Below are 16164 nucleotides of genomic sequence, written 5' to 3'. Positions count from 1 at the left end.
ACACTGGACAACTTTAAATGCTTGTCATACTCTCTGCAGAAAAACGGCAAGATCAGTGTATGCAGAACTTGGCCACATATTTGAACAGAAGGAGTGAAAATAAGCCAACAAATATCTGAGGAGGAGATATTCCACAAAAGCGGAGAACTAGGTGTAAGGATCTAAACTGAAGAGAGGGGATATTCAGATGAAAGACCAGAAATCTGTATTTGCAGAGCCCTGACAGGTTCTGGGGGATGCTGCAGGAATCCTCTATCCTACCAGTTGCAGCTCTCCAGAATGATCGCACCCGTGTAGATTTTGGTGACTGCACAAACTATAACAGAGCTTTTCATCACAGGAATCCTCCCAAAACTCAGACTCAGCTTTGGTCTAATCTGGCTCCAGAGAAGCTGTGGCAGCCAGAGCCCAATCAAGGCTACTTATAACAAACTCACTGCGCTATCAACATTCTCCCTAGAGTAATGAAAACCAGCCCGGCTCTTTATGAGCCGCACAAATCTGGTTTATTGCACCTTACTGAACAATCACTGTTGCAAAGACTCACATTAAAGGAAAGCAATGGATGCAATTTTTTTTAACCTGAAAAAGAGGGAGAGAAGAAAAAGGCCAAGCAGCTGTGTCTGTATTCTTCCCTCCTTCAGTCTGCGCCGTGAATGTTTAAAAACCGCTCAGTTCTGCTAAATCATCAGGGCGTTTTGTTTACAGCATAGTGGGTGAATCAGTTACTTTTCTCTTCTACGGGCTTAAGATGAGAATAAAAACTCCGTATGACAGAAAAAAAGACCCATCCGCTTTTTCTCCCCTGATGATACAGGATGCCAAGCGGCTGGGATTCCACCTCTTCCATCGCTTGCAAGCACAGGCAGCCAAGAACTGCCAACAGGCAGCAGATGTTTTAACTCCGAGGCAGCTAGGACATTTTGTGGCAAGCAGACCCTGAAGAAAATTGCTGCCAGGAACGTGTCTTCTGCTGCGCGACCACGTGCAGCTCCTTCATCTCCAGCGTGCCAGAGATCAGCCTTCACATATAAACCCAGGAAGGTAACACATTCTTGTTTGTTGTAATGTCTGTTGTCATAAAATAAGCAAGAGTTGGTGTGTTCAGGAAGTCCTAAAGCTACACTCGTGTCTCCAAAACACTTTTTGGAGAATCTCCCTCCTGCCCACACTGGCTTAGCTGACAGGAGCAACGTGTTGGATTGACCTGGTCAATGAGGTGTGCTAAATACACCAGCAAGGGCATGTGTCTCGTCCCCTTATGAAAACGTCATCTCTGTTTGTGGTCCATAAAAGCCAACAGTACTTTTTCATACTTGCAAACCTGGTTGTAATGCAGCCACACTCCCACGGAAGACAAGTCTTCACTGGAGCTTGGGCTCTTCGCCTAGGGCTCTGATTTGTGCACAGACCCTACCGTGGCACCTGAAAACACACCAAATCTGTGACCTAAGGCTGGTGGCACTTTCAGGCCAGACCTGTCTGAGGCTGTTGGCCAAAGCTCAGAAGCCACTTACACTGCTGGTAATAACCCACCCATGTTACAAAGCTGGGCCAGCTAATTGACCCGGGCACTCCCATTCCCCTTATGCTTTCCTGTGCATCTGTTCCTAGGCAATCCTTCCTTGTTACTCATCTGTTTTCTTGTTCTGTCCCAGAAGTCACCAACCAAAGACAAGGTGATCTGCTAAAACAACCTGTACATAGTCTTCAGACCTCTCTACCACAGCCTCACAGCACTCGAGCTCACACATCCAGCTGTTAACTTGATAACATTGTCCTCACATTATTCCTTCCGCATTTTCTCTTCCCAGACCCAGGATGTGGACAGGTAAATCTTTCCGGGCCCGCCCTGTCACCAAAGCTCCCTTTCCCCACCGTTCCTCCCCCGTCTTTCCCTGAATGCTGGATACGGCGTGTCTTAACCAGCCCCTGGCATTCCCACGGGTGTGCAAGCCAGGCTCCTTACGCTTCAGCTGGCCAAATGTACATTTGTACTCGCAATTAGTCTTTTCCTAACCCTTTTCACGTAGGATTATGGATCTACGACACAGCACAGTCTGGATCTCCATGAGAACCTGGGCAGACACGTGTTGATGCTCAGTTTTTCAAAGAGGAGTTAGTTTGTTCATACTGGGAAATGTTGCCTCTCTGGGAGTACCTTTCTGGTACATCCCAAAGGAATGTCTGTGCTGTTCTCTGTCGAGAGGCTTTGGTCCTGTGTACACTTTTCTCTTTATGTGAGCACTTTGAGAGGGGTAGAAAAAAAATGAGCACGTGTGCCAGCCACAGTCTCAGCTCACCCAACAGCCACTGACTCATAAATGTGCACTTTCACAAGCCCATGGTTTGATCTGCCCATTCCAAACCATTTAGCAACATGTGGCCTTGAAAATATGCACCTGGATGGGACCCCGAGACGTCATCTCATCCATCCCTCTCCCTGAGGCAGGAGCAACTGTACCTACAGCATTCCAGAGTGGTATTTTGTCTAACCTGTTCTTAAAACCTCCAGTGGGGGAGACTCCAGAGTGTCCCAAAGCTCTTCCAGTATTATCACATCCTACCATTATGAAATTTTCTCGGTGGCTCATCTAAATCTACCTTCCTGGGATGTACCAGGAAGTGACCTTCCTGCTGCGGAGAGTCTGGATCACTGTAGGTTATACCAGGCCTGTTGGGTGGCACGGTCCCAGGTCTCGGTGCTTGTGGCACCGCTCCAGAAGTGCTGATTAGCACAAGGGAATTCCACTGCTGTTACAGTCCGCATCAGCTGCCTCCACATGTCTGCCTGTGTTGGCAAGGCACTCCTCTGTCTTCAAGGAGCCCAAGCCCCAGCCAAAACACCTTCACGGCTCTGCAGCAAAAGTTACATTCATCTCAGCAACTGGCATAAGTCATCGTTTGGCCCAGATCCACATTTCATACCTATGAGAGGCCAATGACAGAAATCCAGAGCATCCAAAACTCAGAGTGATTGAGTCTACAGGCTAAGATGACATTCACGCAAAAAGCAGAGGTGTTATTTTCCCCACAACGTGCTAAGAAGAGTGTGCATGTGGTAGCAAAGATCCTGAAAAAACACAGGGGCACTGCGGAACCAACAACTGGAGTGTGACTCTGCAGAGCGGACAGTCGATCCCCAGCTGACCTGTCGCACACGCCAATTGCCTCGGGTGGCTCTGCAGACGAGGCGCGCCAGTTAGTGTTTGTTTTCCATGCTGTGCTTTCCATAATCTTGCCTCTTCAGAGGGGTGCAGTACGCTCCTGCCCTAAGATGGGGCTTGGGCTCCTTGAAGTCACCCTATTGCTTTATTCTATTTGTAAACAGAAAAAAAATCGGTGGTTATGTTTCATTCCACCTATCAAATGAAGTTGTTTCTGTATTTTCTGTATTCGCCTGACTATCAGTAAATTTGCAGAGTGCTGTGAACTAGCAGGCATGTAGGACGCATCCCCTTTTACAGGGACTGGTACCGCATGTTTCCAGGGAACTTGTAAAATCCCAGTAGTGGGATATATTAGTATAATGACAAAAATTTTATCATTTTTAGTACAATGACATACCCATGGAAGAGGTTTCTACTAGGCACAGATGGTAGGTTGATGTCCTGAAACGGAACAAAGTACATACATTTTATGCCAACAAAAATAAAATGAAGATTACTCTAATATAAAAGTCTACTGAATTTTTGATCTGCCAGATCTTTAGCGCAGAGTGCATAATAAACACGTAAGATCCTTAATGAAGGAATATTACTGCAAATATTTTGCTTTCCAGCCTGCTCTTAACCAGCTTCTGTTAACTCTTCTCCTAGTACCTGTTCCCATTGTATTTTCCGTCAGTCTTTAGGTGTGGAAAAACATCTTAAATTTGACAGCTTCTGTGCATCAGACATCAAGTCCCATCTTAAGACTCCCTCCTACAAAACAGAGATTATACCCATTTTTATTATTTCCCTCATCTCCTTTTCCCTTTGTGTTTTAAATTCTTCTTTATATTTCAGGTTCCTGCTGAAACCCCAGGCTGCCTGGGGACAGCGACAGCCTTCAAACGTGAACACCTTCCCCCAGAACAAGGCTGGGATCCTAACAGATGTCTCTGAGCCCTAACACGATAATACAAGAAATCATTAGCTTCCATATACCGGGAAGGGTAATTAATGGGGCTAAAGCTGAGTTCAGTTCGATACCCACTGGGCAGCAGCGGAAACAAGAGGCTTTGTGGAGTATGTTCGTGTTCAGGGCAGAAAGCAGGCGGTCAGCCTGCTAACGGTCTTACCACCATCTTCTTATGTGCAGAAGGGACACCCGTCCCCTTGGCGCGAGACCAAGCCGCGTTTCGGAGTTGCTCCAGCGCAGGAGCCACAGCTGCCTCAAGCTGGCGGCCCTTGCCAGGCGCAGGCGAAGATTTACAGCTACAAACAGATGGCCTCTCGCACACCCCACCGGCCTCCCGATGTGTTATTTTGATCTCTCCCCTTTTTTTTTTTTTTTAAACCCAGATTAGCTCAGCAATATGGTTTCTCCTACCCCAAAAACCACCAGGGCGGTACGCGGGGGTGTGCAAGCAGGAAAGCCGTGGCCCAGCAGCAGGCTGGGATGGTTTTAAAAAGACTTTTTCCACAGAAAAACACGCTTGGGACCGCAGCCCGCTTGGCTGAGGCGCCAGGTCCGGCGCAGCCCAGGCTGCGTCCTGCTGCTCGGCCCGCCGTCTCCTCAGGCCCCTTCGCACCTCCTCGCTGAGGGAGGGGGGAGAGAGAACGGCTGCGACCTCCCCAAGATGGCGCCGGCACCCCCTCACCCCCCCCGCCGCGCCCCCACACCCCGCAGCGCAGAGGCGCCGCGACCTCCCCAACATGGCGCCGGCTCGCCGCCCGCTCCCCGCCGCCTCCTCCCTCGCCCCTCCGCCGCCCCGACCTCCCGCACATGGCGCCGCCGCCGCCCTGCCCGCCGCGGCCCCTCGCCCTCCTCATCATGGCGGCGGCGCCGGGCTATGACGCCATACGTCCTCCTCCTCCCTCCCCCCCCCCCCCTCTCTCCCTCTCCCCCCCGGCCTCCTCCCGCCGCCGCCGCCGCCGCCGGTCCCCGCCTCTCCCGCTCGCCATTGCGGCGGCTCAGGGCGAGCCGCGCCGCGTCCCCGCTCGGCTCCCTCCCCGGCCGCCGCCCGGCAGAGGCTCCACGGCGCAGGCCCGCCGCAGCGCAGCCGCTCTGAGGTGAGTGTCCTACCGCGCAATCTCCCAGCTCCTCCAGCCCGGCGCAGCCGCAGCAACGCGGGGGCCCCCGCCGGCCGCCCAGGCACCCCCGGCTCCGGCGCCCGCGCCTCCCCTCAGCGCCGCCGCGGGGCCGTCTAGGCCGCGCTAGGCCCCGCCGGCGGGCGGCCGGGGGGGTGGAGGCGGGGGGGGGGGAGCGCGGCCCCGTGGCGGGCTGCGGGCCGCTCCCGCTCGGCAGCCGGAGGCCGGGGGCTGGCGGCGGGGCGGCGGCCGCGGGGCCTGCGGGGCGCCGGGGGCCTCTCCCGGCTGCGGCCGGGGGGAGCCCGGGGGACTGAGCGTGTATGTGTGTGTTCCCCCCCCCCGCCCTTTTTCCCGGGAGGGGGCGGCGGGAGGGAGGGAAGAGAAGGCGAGGGAAGGGGAAGGCGGGTGCGGGCCGGCCCCGGGCCCACGCGTCTGGCCGAGCCGGGTGCTGCAGCCTGCGGGAGCAGGTTGCTCCGGCCCCGGTGTGAGCCCGTCCCGCTCCGGGGAGGGAAGTTGTGTCGCGGCTGCAGCCATTTGGGGGGCTTTTCTTCTTCCTTCTTATTTTCTTTTCCCCTTTTATCCCTCTCCTCCCCCCCCCCCTTTATTTATTTATTAATTCCTTTTTATTTTTCTGACTGCAAATGGATGCCTTGTTGGCAGCGTCCTGGGCCGGCGCTGCCCTTTTGTATATGAGTTGGGGAGCGGGGCTGCTGCTTGGGAGGACAGCGAGTTTTAAATGCTGTTAAACACGCAAGCAGAATTATTTATTTTTTTTCCCCCCTTCTAATATGCCCAAAAGGGGGTATAAGTCGTGTCTCTTTGTTCTTGGGTTATACAACATCTGGCTCAGGAGAGACCTGGTTCATGACTGAGGTGCTCAGGACCTTGTTAGTGTAAATAATAATTACAGGGCAGAAGTAAGTATTTGACTCAAAAGACTTCGTAAGTGTGGGGTTACTAAGTCTTAGCTTTCTTGCAGCTAGAGAAAATTTTCATAGCGTGGAGAGATGTTTTCTGTGCACCTCCTCAAGATTTGGATCTCTGCTTTATTTTTTTCCTCCTCCACTGGAACCATCTTTGTTATTTCCAGAATTCAGGATTTTTATCTTAGGAAGGGCATTGCTGTTCTGGTTGTTGTCTCTAATGTGTTAGCCTTGCTGCTGTCCAGGCACAGTTTTAGACCCTCTTTCCGTGTCCTGGATGTGGTAAGAGTATTTTCAGTGTTGTGGTGGCTGTGTGCTGTTGTTATTTTTCAGAGTTTTTGTCTGTGACATCATGGCAGCTTGTGTTCATCCTTACTTTAGCGGTAGCATTACCTTGTCTTCTGGTTCATTTGCATCACAGTTGCTCATTTTTAAAACCTGTTATATGGAACTTTTAATGCCTGAATGTTGGGGAAATAGATGAGAGAGAAACTGTTCTTTGTTTTTTTTTTTTAAATTTAGGTTTTTACACCTGTGGTAAAACTGAGAGCAACAATTCTTTTTTCATTGAGGGTGAAAGAGGAAGTATATGATAATGGTAACTTTGGAAAGGTCAGGATTATATTAACGCTTTTTTCAGGGTTTTAATCTTGTTCGTCGTGGATAAGTGTTACAGTGTAGTGTTTAATTAAATAATCTCATATGCTCATGTAATTTTTTACATGTGTTTGCTATTTTATAGAGTGTCGCAGTTGTGTTTTATTGTATTTTGTTGTATCGCAGTTGTTTTTCAGAAGTCTTGCGTCATTTATGTACGGGTTTTACGATGAACGAGGCACGGGCTCTTACGCACAAGCCATAAATACAGCAAGTTGGGGAACCCTCTGCCTCATCCAGTACGTGTTTTGTGCAGCTCTCACAGTTTCACGTACCGCAATAGCATCTGTGCTTTACAAAGTGTGTGGCCTGGTGTACGTTCCCGTTGTATAGGTGGAAAGAAGCACAGGTCTTGTAAAGCGTCGTTCGTTGGCAGCCTGGATAGAGCCAGTGTTCGCGTGTGTGTAGGCAATATGATTTTTTTTGGTGTGGAGCAGTGCAAGCGCTGCCTTTCTCTTGAATCAAAATCTTTCTGTGGACCCCATTAACTCGCGGCGTTTCCCTCCGTACCTGCTGTGCTGCACGGATGCTCCTTCGGAGGTAACTTGGCCTGGCTGTGCTCTGTGTAACAAGCACGTGAGTTATCCTGACACAAGTTTATGTTGTGGATGTGGACCGTGCCATCCCAACTGTGCTGCCCGGTGTGCCAGAACAACAGATCCCCTGACCCCAGAAGTAAATAAGCCATCCTGGTAAAAACCAGCCATACCACCAAGAGTCCTTAGTGTGTGCCGTGTCGGTCGGAGGTTGCCCTTCTCCATAGCTCCATTGGGAAAATGTGTGGCAAAAACGTATTCATAGAGGATTAAGCTACAGTGAGCAAAGGCCACTTTGCTTCCCAGTAAAGTTGGCCGCGCAGGGGTTTTATGTGTGTAATATTGAGCTTCGATTAATTGTCTTAACTTTCCTGGATAAATGCCCTGTGACTGGTCGGCTGCACAAGTGTCAACTTTCAGACTGCAGGTATTTTGGCACAAGGAATACTTCCAAGTGTTGGAATTCCATATTTTTTCTGTCACTCGGGAGCCTGAATCATCTTTTCTTAGACTTAAACCAGCCAGTTTCACTTCTGGCAAGCTCAAGCCTGGAAGATTTCAGCCTTGTAGGTGAAAATAAAGAACCACAAACGACTGCAGGAGCCCAGCTTGGGAGCACTGGACCTGCCTTTATTGTAAATCTTGCTTCTAGGCTACTTCATGTGAAACTTCTGCTGCCATGTGCATGTATATGCTCTGGGAATATTTCCATTACTGCTTCCACCTGCTCTTCATTTACCAACTGAGGGAGATTTCCATGGAGCTTCTTGGTCTTTTGAAGGCTTTGGGAATTACTATTTTTTTTGCCTTACCCTCTGATCTGGAAAAGTGTCCTCTAGGAAGGAGGCAGAGTGCCGTGACTGCTGTGTCCCTGTATCCATTTTACCAAGAAAATGTAATGCAGACTTTTATATGTAAGAACATTGCATGCTGTCAGTAGAAATCGGCTTGTGTTGGTGATTTTCAGTGCAAGAGGTACTGTAAAATTTAGCCTCGGACTTTATCTTTCTTATGTTGCCTCTGACGTAGAGCCATAGGGAAAAAATATAGTTAAGATTTTTTTGTATTACTGATTACCCTGTGTTATACTGAGTTATTTAATAAAATAATTTTAAAATACACCCCTTGGTCTTTTTAAATAACGCTGCATGGTGGGGATCTTACTTTTACTATTCAGTAGTTAACTGTAGTAGAAAGATGGAAAATTGTGCAGAGGTGACACTTGAAGCAGATACTTGTTGTGACTCATGCGGCTCTCCTCTAATGAACTTCATTAGCTCTTTGATACATACCATTTGTTAAACATGCTTGTCTAAAATTAGGACTGGCTGCAGCCAATTGTAAATCAAAATCCAGGATAAAAGTTTCCACTTATTCCAGCTTAGTTTTCACACCAGTTTCAGAGCTCTGTTGTTGGTTATTGTGCTCTTCCGGATCTTCAGTAAGGCTCATCCTGCTGAAAGTCTCACGAAGCACTGAAGACCCTCCGTGTGAAGGAGTCAAGTGGCTCCTAGTCTCTAGCACGGTCTCTCGGTGCTGGGGCAATGTTTTTCTGTGTTTAAAGGTAATCCATCCTCTTATGGTTTTGAATGCAGTTGTTTGTTAGAGGATCAGTTTAATAGTTTCTCACATTCCCACTGTTGAATGCATACGCGCCCTTGCCCCAATCTGTTTGTCACTTGCTTTAGAGAGTGAATTTGTGTGTCAGCTATTGTGAATCTCTTCATCAGCTTGTTTTGCGTGTGAATCTAATCCAGGTAAATATTTCCTAGCAAACCCCCTGTTTTTCAGGTATTCCAAACCATAAAATGCTCAACATTACTAGCATCTTATCTCTTCTTCCACCTGAAACTTCAGTTTCTAACAGAAGCTCTCGCCACTTTCCAAAGTAAAGGCTGTACCGTTAGTGGTGGGGTGTGGAGAAAGGTTTGAAGGTCTACAGTGGTGCAGGCTGCCAGGGCTTTGTGCTGAGGGTGGCAGAACCTCTCACCTGTCCAGGCTAAACCTGGACCATCGAGGCACCATCCTGCTTTGGGGAGAATTCAGGTACAAGGTTCAATAATTGTAGTGTTTTGCTGATTCTGGCCCTGTTGCTTTTGCTTTGTGCCAAAAACTGGTGGGGTTGAACCAGTTGCCAGGCAGGCAGGTTGGCTGGAGTTGTTTGTCCCTGTGCAATGGCACTACTCGCTAGGAAACCTCAGAGCCCGTTATCTTTTTGGGAAATGGTACAGTTTATAACAAGGTGCAGACCTTGTGTTCTCGCCAGGAGTGTTAGTAAGGGGGGAGATGGGAGAGGATGGCCGAGTAAGCAAGGCTGTACACCCACTTTGTTTTGGAGATTGCCTGATGCGTTTAGTTTTATGGGAAGGACTTCTGGCTCAGGCTGGTCTGGTTTTGTGGATGAGTTTCCTGCCAAACTCCCAAGAAGGAGTCCCTTCTATTGACAGATAGAAAATGGGGAGGTGGAGGCTATATTTGGTGGAGCACGTAGGAGAGTGATAGGCATCCTGATGCGCATTGACGTTTTGATGTCAGTGAAATACCATGGTTTTTTTTTTTTTTTCCTCCTGTAAGAAAGATGCAGCTATACAAAGACTCGTAGGACACTTGTGATCATCGGTGTATTCCATCCAAGCATTGATTCTATAGGATTGAGAAGTCCAGCATCTCCTTTTCTTCCTGTATTTCATCCTTTCTTAGAGACCATACTGCTTTCAGTGGGTGATGAAGCCTATTTTTGTGCTGGAGGATGAAAGCAGGTGTTTCCTCAGCGCGTTCTGCTCTTGGTGCTGGGCTCTTAGCCTCTGCTCCCTCGCTCACATTATTTTTGTTGGGTGTTGATTACTTTCTGCCTCTGTGAGGCTGTGTGTAAGGCAGATGTGTGAATTATTTTATCTGTTTGCTCTGTGTGCTGTCTGTATTGCCTATAAATAATAAATGGATTGCTCAAATGCTGCAGACTGATAGCGACTTGGAGGGTAACTCAACTTTTTCAGTACTGTTACAAAATTAATCTGACTTAAATACATAAGCAGAAAACCAGAAAAGTGTATTTTCATTTCTAGAGCGTGCTTCTTGCTTGTAACCAGCGTGACCAAGAAATGCAATCCAAAAGAAACAGAGTCCCTCCCACTGTTGATTACATAACCATCTAATTAAAGTAATCAAATGGGGATGACTTCGAGGCTTGGAAAACTTCCCCTTAGTCGGGGTCAAAAATACTTGCAGGACCACACCCCCGGAGTCTCCACGCTTTATTTACCTTGCAACATCCTCTATAGAGGATTGGTGTATAAACTAATTCTTGTCCCCATAAGTTTATTGTTGGCGTCAGCCATTAGAGTCTCCTGATGCTGCTTCTGCAGCCGCTTTCCTGGGCACAAAGAAAATCCTTTAACTCCTGGTTTCCCTTTTGAAGGAGAAGGGACTTCAAATAGTGCTACTCCCTTTCTTCCCTCGAAAGAGCTAGCTGATTTGAAGTTCTTCTCATAGTTGCTTTGGGTTGCAAGTTGTCTTTTTTCAGACTTATTATTTCTGCATCATGAGTATTCATGGCAATTGGCAGGTAAATCAGTAAATTGGGTCTCTTGCTTGAGAAGGAAGTGGTGTATGTTCCTGTGATAGCTGTAATATTTAAACCCTGATAATGAGAAGCATATGTAGATGGAGGTGGTGGTGAAGCAATGTGAAAGACATCTAAAGTACAAAATGTAGCAGCAAATAAAAATTCGTGGTCCGTTTTCAGCGTACCAAATGCACGGTTGTGCATTGCAGGAACTCCGAAAACTTGGATTCCCACAGGATTTGCGTTCCATGCTGTGTATTCAAAGCAGGAAAAGCCCCGCTTGAGCGCTGACTTAAGGTGGGTCAGGACTGGAAAACTGTGATGGCTCCATCTTGAATGTTCTCCAGCTGCTGGTGCGGTAGTACTCCTGTAAGCCACACTGACCTGTGCCCCTTCTCAGACTAAGACAGAAGGAAGTAACTCTGCTTAGTGAGAAGAGTATTAGCGGGTGTACTCGTGTGTGTGATTGTTAGAACCCTGCTTTATCTTTTCACAAATGGCTCCGGTCTTGAGTGTTCAGTTTGGCTCGTGTGGAAGACAGCTGAGTACTAAGCAGGAGGCTTGGAGAGCACGGTGGCCTGCTTAACAGGCTTTTTGTCAATACTAGAGAGAAAAATGTTTGAACCAGCATTTAAATCCGGCGTGCAGGTACTTAAGACTTAAATAACTCCCAGATAAATCTCTTTAATCTAGTTGGGCTGTAGATGCACTTCTTTTTCCACAAAACACAAATCTTAATCCTGCACAATACGCAGCTGCACACTGGATTTTCTCACATACCTGGTGTGTTGTTACAGAGGTGACACTTCCCCTTTTCAGGCCCTTTGCTCATTAGTTTCCAGTGGTTTTGGTGAGGAATTTTTCCTCCTCATCTGCAGTCTTTTGCAGGGCAGGCAAGCAGACCTGTCCCTGAACCACAGGAAACCATTGGGAGGGAGCCTGTCCTTTCCTTTTTCCCAGTTCCAGGTGCTAAGGGGAGGAGGTATCGCATTTTTTACTGGCACTGAACCGAGCCTCAGTGTACTCTTGTCACCTCAGATGCCCTAAAGGGCACGGCAGGGTAACCAGAGATGCCAGTTTTTGTGAGCCTGGAGGAGAATCCCTAAATTCTTTCCCGTGTGAGTGCAGATACAGCAGTTGATGTCAGAGGCTGTCTGCAGACCTGTGAATGCACAACCTTTCCTCTTAGAGCTGTAGAAAAAAAAAAAAACAAACCAAAAACCACCAACCCAAACTTAGGATAAGATGTGGCAAACAAATGCTATTCTAGTGTGCATTTTCCCTAGAGGATTTAATTTTTTTTTTTTTAAGACAGAATGGCCTGGGTTCCTAATTTTTTTTGTTTGCTCACAACATAGAGGGCTTCAGTATGCATTGCAGGATTGGAAGGCAGATTAATTGAAAGGGTAAACATATAAAACTGCAGGAGGAGAGAGATTTTTTTTGTATGTGTGTGTGGTCTGGGACCTCATCACAGCTTAGTCCGTTGCCTGGGACCTTCTGTGCACTCAGGTTGAATACCTGTACCCTTCCTCATCCAGCTAAAGTGGCACCACCCCTCTGAAAACCAGCAACAGTCATACTGGTGTAACTCATTCTGGGTTTAGGGTCAACCATACCATATTAAGTGTCTCCCTGAAGACTGCATCATTAACAGAACCATCAAGTAGGGGTTGGGCCAGGCTTGCCATTTTAGGGTGGAATTAGATAATTAAACATGGTTAGGGCTGCGTCGTCTGCCTTTACCGTATGCTAATCTGGTTAAATTAATGCGATGTGAGGACCAAGTCGTTAAGGTGATCCATCTAGCCAAGGTTGAAGACAGCAGACCTCATCCACGCTGGACATTATGGTTAACGTGATACTTCACACCTCTGAGCTTCGGTCTAGACGAGGTCGTGGTGTGTCACATCGCCACCGTCTCGCTCAAATCCCTCAATAAAACACGCTTCCTTTATGTTTTTCTGTGGTAGTCCAGCATAACCGCTAATCCTCTCTCTCGATAAAAGAGGATTAAAACTGGGAACATTTGCACCTTAATGCAGCCAGCTAGGGCTGCGCTCTGTCTTTTAGGCAGTAATCCTGTTGGGGCGAGGGCCGTGCCTTTGTGCAGTGCCAGGAATGCTGTTGGCGATCAGCAAATAGCAGCGCTCTCGGCAGTTGTGCTTATTGGGTTAGTAATTCTTAAAAGACCACTTTGCGTGTTAATTAAAAAAGCTGTATTGGCTAGAGATGACTAACTTACTTCACACTGTTAAAATGACTTCTGGGCTATGCACACAAAGTAAAATAATTTGAAACTGGGATTTCTCTGTGGTTCTTTAAATGAAAGAATGTGTAAGTTGACAAGTATTATTTTTGCAAATGCCATTTATCATGTGTTACGTTTCCTAGACTCGTGTCAGACTACACATCCTGCAAAAAATTTTAGGGAAGAAGGTTCTGCCCAAGGTGTTACTGGTAAGGGAGAGTCACCTCTGTATCACACCCCATATGCTTAATGTGAAACCTGTGGAGCCTGGGGGGGAAGCACGGGAATGCTAAATGAGAATTCCACCCCGTGGTTTACGATTTTACGGTGTAGTTTGACTTCCAGGTTTGGATTACACTCGCTGGCTGTCACGGTCTGGGATGTGGTGGTATGCCCTTCCCATGGGTTTCCGAACGCTGAACATGTGCTAACCTTTTTCTTGGTGTCATTCATGCCGATTCCACTGTAGTACTTTTTGTTATTATTTTTTTAACTTATGTGAATTGCTTAAAATTTGGGGAAAAAAAAGTGTGGAGTGTTTCTGTGTACATGCTGTGCTTTCTGTGTGGACTACCATTGCTCTGGTTGAGGCAAGCAACTGAAGAGAAACTGCTTTGGCAGCCAGTCCAGCCCAGTTCAGCTGCTGGGGTAATTTAAAAGTGTTGTGTTTTTTTTTTCCTGGAGAGCTTCGTGTTCTCTCGATGTGCTGCCTCTTCTTCCTGCTGGCCTGGGCAGGAGGGAGACCAGGCATCTGCTCCAGCTCGCCTTTTGCGGCTGGGTGGAGCGCTGTGGTGAAGTCTTCCCTCCACTCGCCATCGCCTTCATGCCGAAGCCCAAGGAGAGTCTTCAAGTTGAAACCACCTCATCCTTGGTTCAACCCATTGCTTCCTGCCAGCGTTTGGTGCTAAATATGTGAAGTTAAGCTGCAAAAAGGACCCGTTGCAAACTGCATTGTTCATCGTGAAATGAATGTCCTACCACATCACCAAATGGTGGCTTTCAGCAGAAACTTCAGCAAATAGGAGTTTTTATGCCTAATAAATATGCATAAAATCTTGTTTGTTTCTTTTCCAGACTTTCCATATGTGGAGTTTTTCCTGCAGTGTGAAGTGTTTGCTCTTTTATGGGAAATGCTGATAAAAAGAGCACATTAATAGAAGGGGGTTTGGTTTTGTTTTCTAGAATCAATTTTATCTTAGGTCTTTTCATGCTGAGACTGGTAGCATAGGGAATTTTTTTCCATCCTAATTAAAAGGATCATTATACTAATATTATGCCACAGGAGGACGCTGTGGAACGAGAGCTAGTTTCTGTAGTTCCTCCTAGTGCTTGAGTTACCGCGTCTCTGCTGACATGCGGCAACCATCCACGTGCGGCTGTGAGCCAGCGTGAAATAAGATGTTCGCTTCAATCTTGATAGGAGAGGTGTAAACTAGCGTGTCTTATCTTGCCTTTGCGCAGGGTATCAGTTGTTGCTGCTGACAGGAGGCAATGTCTCAAGTCCCGGAAAGTCAGTCCCATCTAAAACCTTGCATAGGTTCCAGAGTGACAGACGCTTTACCAGAAAAAAAGCCATTTTATATTGGATTGAGGTGTAGGCCAGCAAATTCTCTCCATGAGCAAGGGAAGGCTTTTTTCCACAGCCATGGAAAAATAGGATTTGGGGATTTAAATGTGCATTTTAAATGAGTTGTAGTAGTAATTAAGATATTAATCAATCTTGTCCCTGGTGAACATCATTGTTTTCTTATCAAACCCGCAGTGGTAATTCCCTCTATTTTATATAAGATTATAAAATAATTATATATAATTATATAAGAATTTTATATAAGAATGGTATCAAATTTATCTGAAAGGTGAATTAACGAATCATATTTAAGCAGTGAGAGACACCAGTACAATGTGACAGGTGGAAATCATGGAAAGAGCTAACTCTCTGCTATTGGGAGTCTGAAACCACCTGCTAGGGAGGACTTGGACATCCCATTCCTTTTGTCCCCATGGAGGAAAGACCAGGAGAAGATCTGGGTCTTGCTTGTCGGTACATAGCGCAGCTGAGGCTGGGAGATGGGGGCTTTCCCATGGGCTTTTCAGTTGCAGGCGGTACTCGCAGAAGCCAGTGCAGTTGTAATGGGCTGGCGTAGACTCCTGCCATCTCAGATTTCATCTGGAAGTGGTTTCTTAACCAGCATCATCCGGAAATGCTGCGAGTGAGAATTGCGCCCGTGTGAGTCAGGCCTGGCTGGGAGGTGGACAGCTTTGAGATGTGGCTTCCAGGTACCAGCCGGCATTGGCTCAGATAGAGGAGAAATGCAGCCAAGACAGCACCAAGCCAAGACTGGCCATCTCTCCTCTGTTAGAGGTTGTCCTCTAATCCTCCCCTCAACTGGAGGTTGGCAGCTCCTCTAACTCAGACCAGGAACTATCAAAACTGGGCCATTTCAGGCTGTTGTAGTCAGAGGGTAGGCACAAGTGTCTCAAGACTATTGAAGCTGGATGAGCACCAGTGATTTCAGTCATGGCTCCTTGTGAAAATCGGGGTGTACGATCTCTTGGTTCGTGTTGCCATTGTTTCTGAATGAGGTTAGTTCTTCATGGTTAGTATAACCATTGAAATCTGCTGATTAGAAACCAACTGTATCAGGATGTATGTACTCGCTTTAAAAAATGCGTAGGGGGCTTTGTGCCGGAACAGCAAAAAGCAGTACCGGACAATTTCAAAGGTATAATTACACTCAAACAGGATTTGATTTTATTAGTAAATGGCAAATGATTTATTCCTTGCTGGATCGGTTTTCACTTACGAATTATTCCAAGCTGTCTTTGCAGGGAATTTGGAGTTTATCTAGATGTACAGCCGGAAGTCTGAAATAGCTTTTTAAATAAAACATTCTTATGTACTAAGTGCATAGGAAGTGCTTTTTAATCTGATTGAATACATGAAGTATGAAACCTGGTTAACTGAAAAAACTCCTTCAAGTCACGTTGGCCTGGATCA

General features: G+C 47.2%; 1 protein-coding gene and 1 long non-coding RNA gene across 5 annotated transcripts in view; one reads left to right on the top strand and one right to left on the bottom strand.

Moving 5' to 3' along the window:
- Positions 1 to 481: 481 nt before the first annotated feature.
- Positions 482 to 4866, bottom strand: LOC141924858 (uncharacterized). Its single transcript, XR_012623683.1, has 3 exons — positions 3822 to 4866; positions 3568 to 3611; positions 482 to 3317 (listed from the first exon to the last, which is right to left on the bottom strand). It is a non-coding gene; the product is annotated as an uncharacterized LOC141924858 (long non-coding RNA).
- A 212-nt stretch (positions 4867 to 5078) lies between these two features.
- The window catches only part of NRF1 (nuclear respiratory factor 1), a 75385-nt gene continuing 64299 nt past the window's right edge, over positions 5079 to 16164 (top strand). For all 4 annotated transcript variants that reach the window (XM_074828135.1, XM_074828136.1, XM_074828134.1 and 1 more), the window contains exon 1: positions 5079 to 5216. The gene's annotated coding sequence lies outside the window, so the exon portion shown is untranslated. The remainder of the gene's footprint in view (positions 5217 to 16164) is intronic.

Source organism: Strix aluco, chromosome 5 (genome assembly GCF_031877795.1).
Source record: "Strix aluco isolate bStrAlu1 chromosome 5, bStrAlu1.hap1, whole genome shotgun sequence".
Classification (NCBI taxonomy): domain Eukaryota; kingdom Metazoa; phylum Chordata; class Aves; order Strigiformes; family Strigidae; genus Strix; species Strix aluco.
This window is presented reverse-complemented; position numbering and strand designations above follow the sequence as displayed.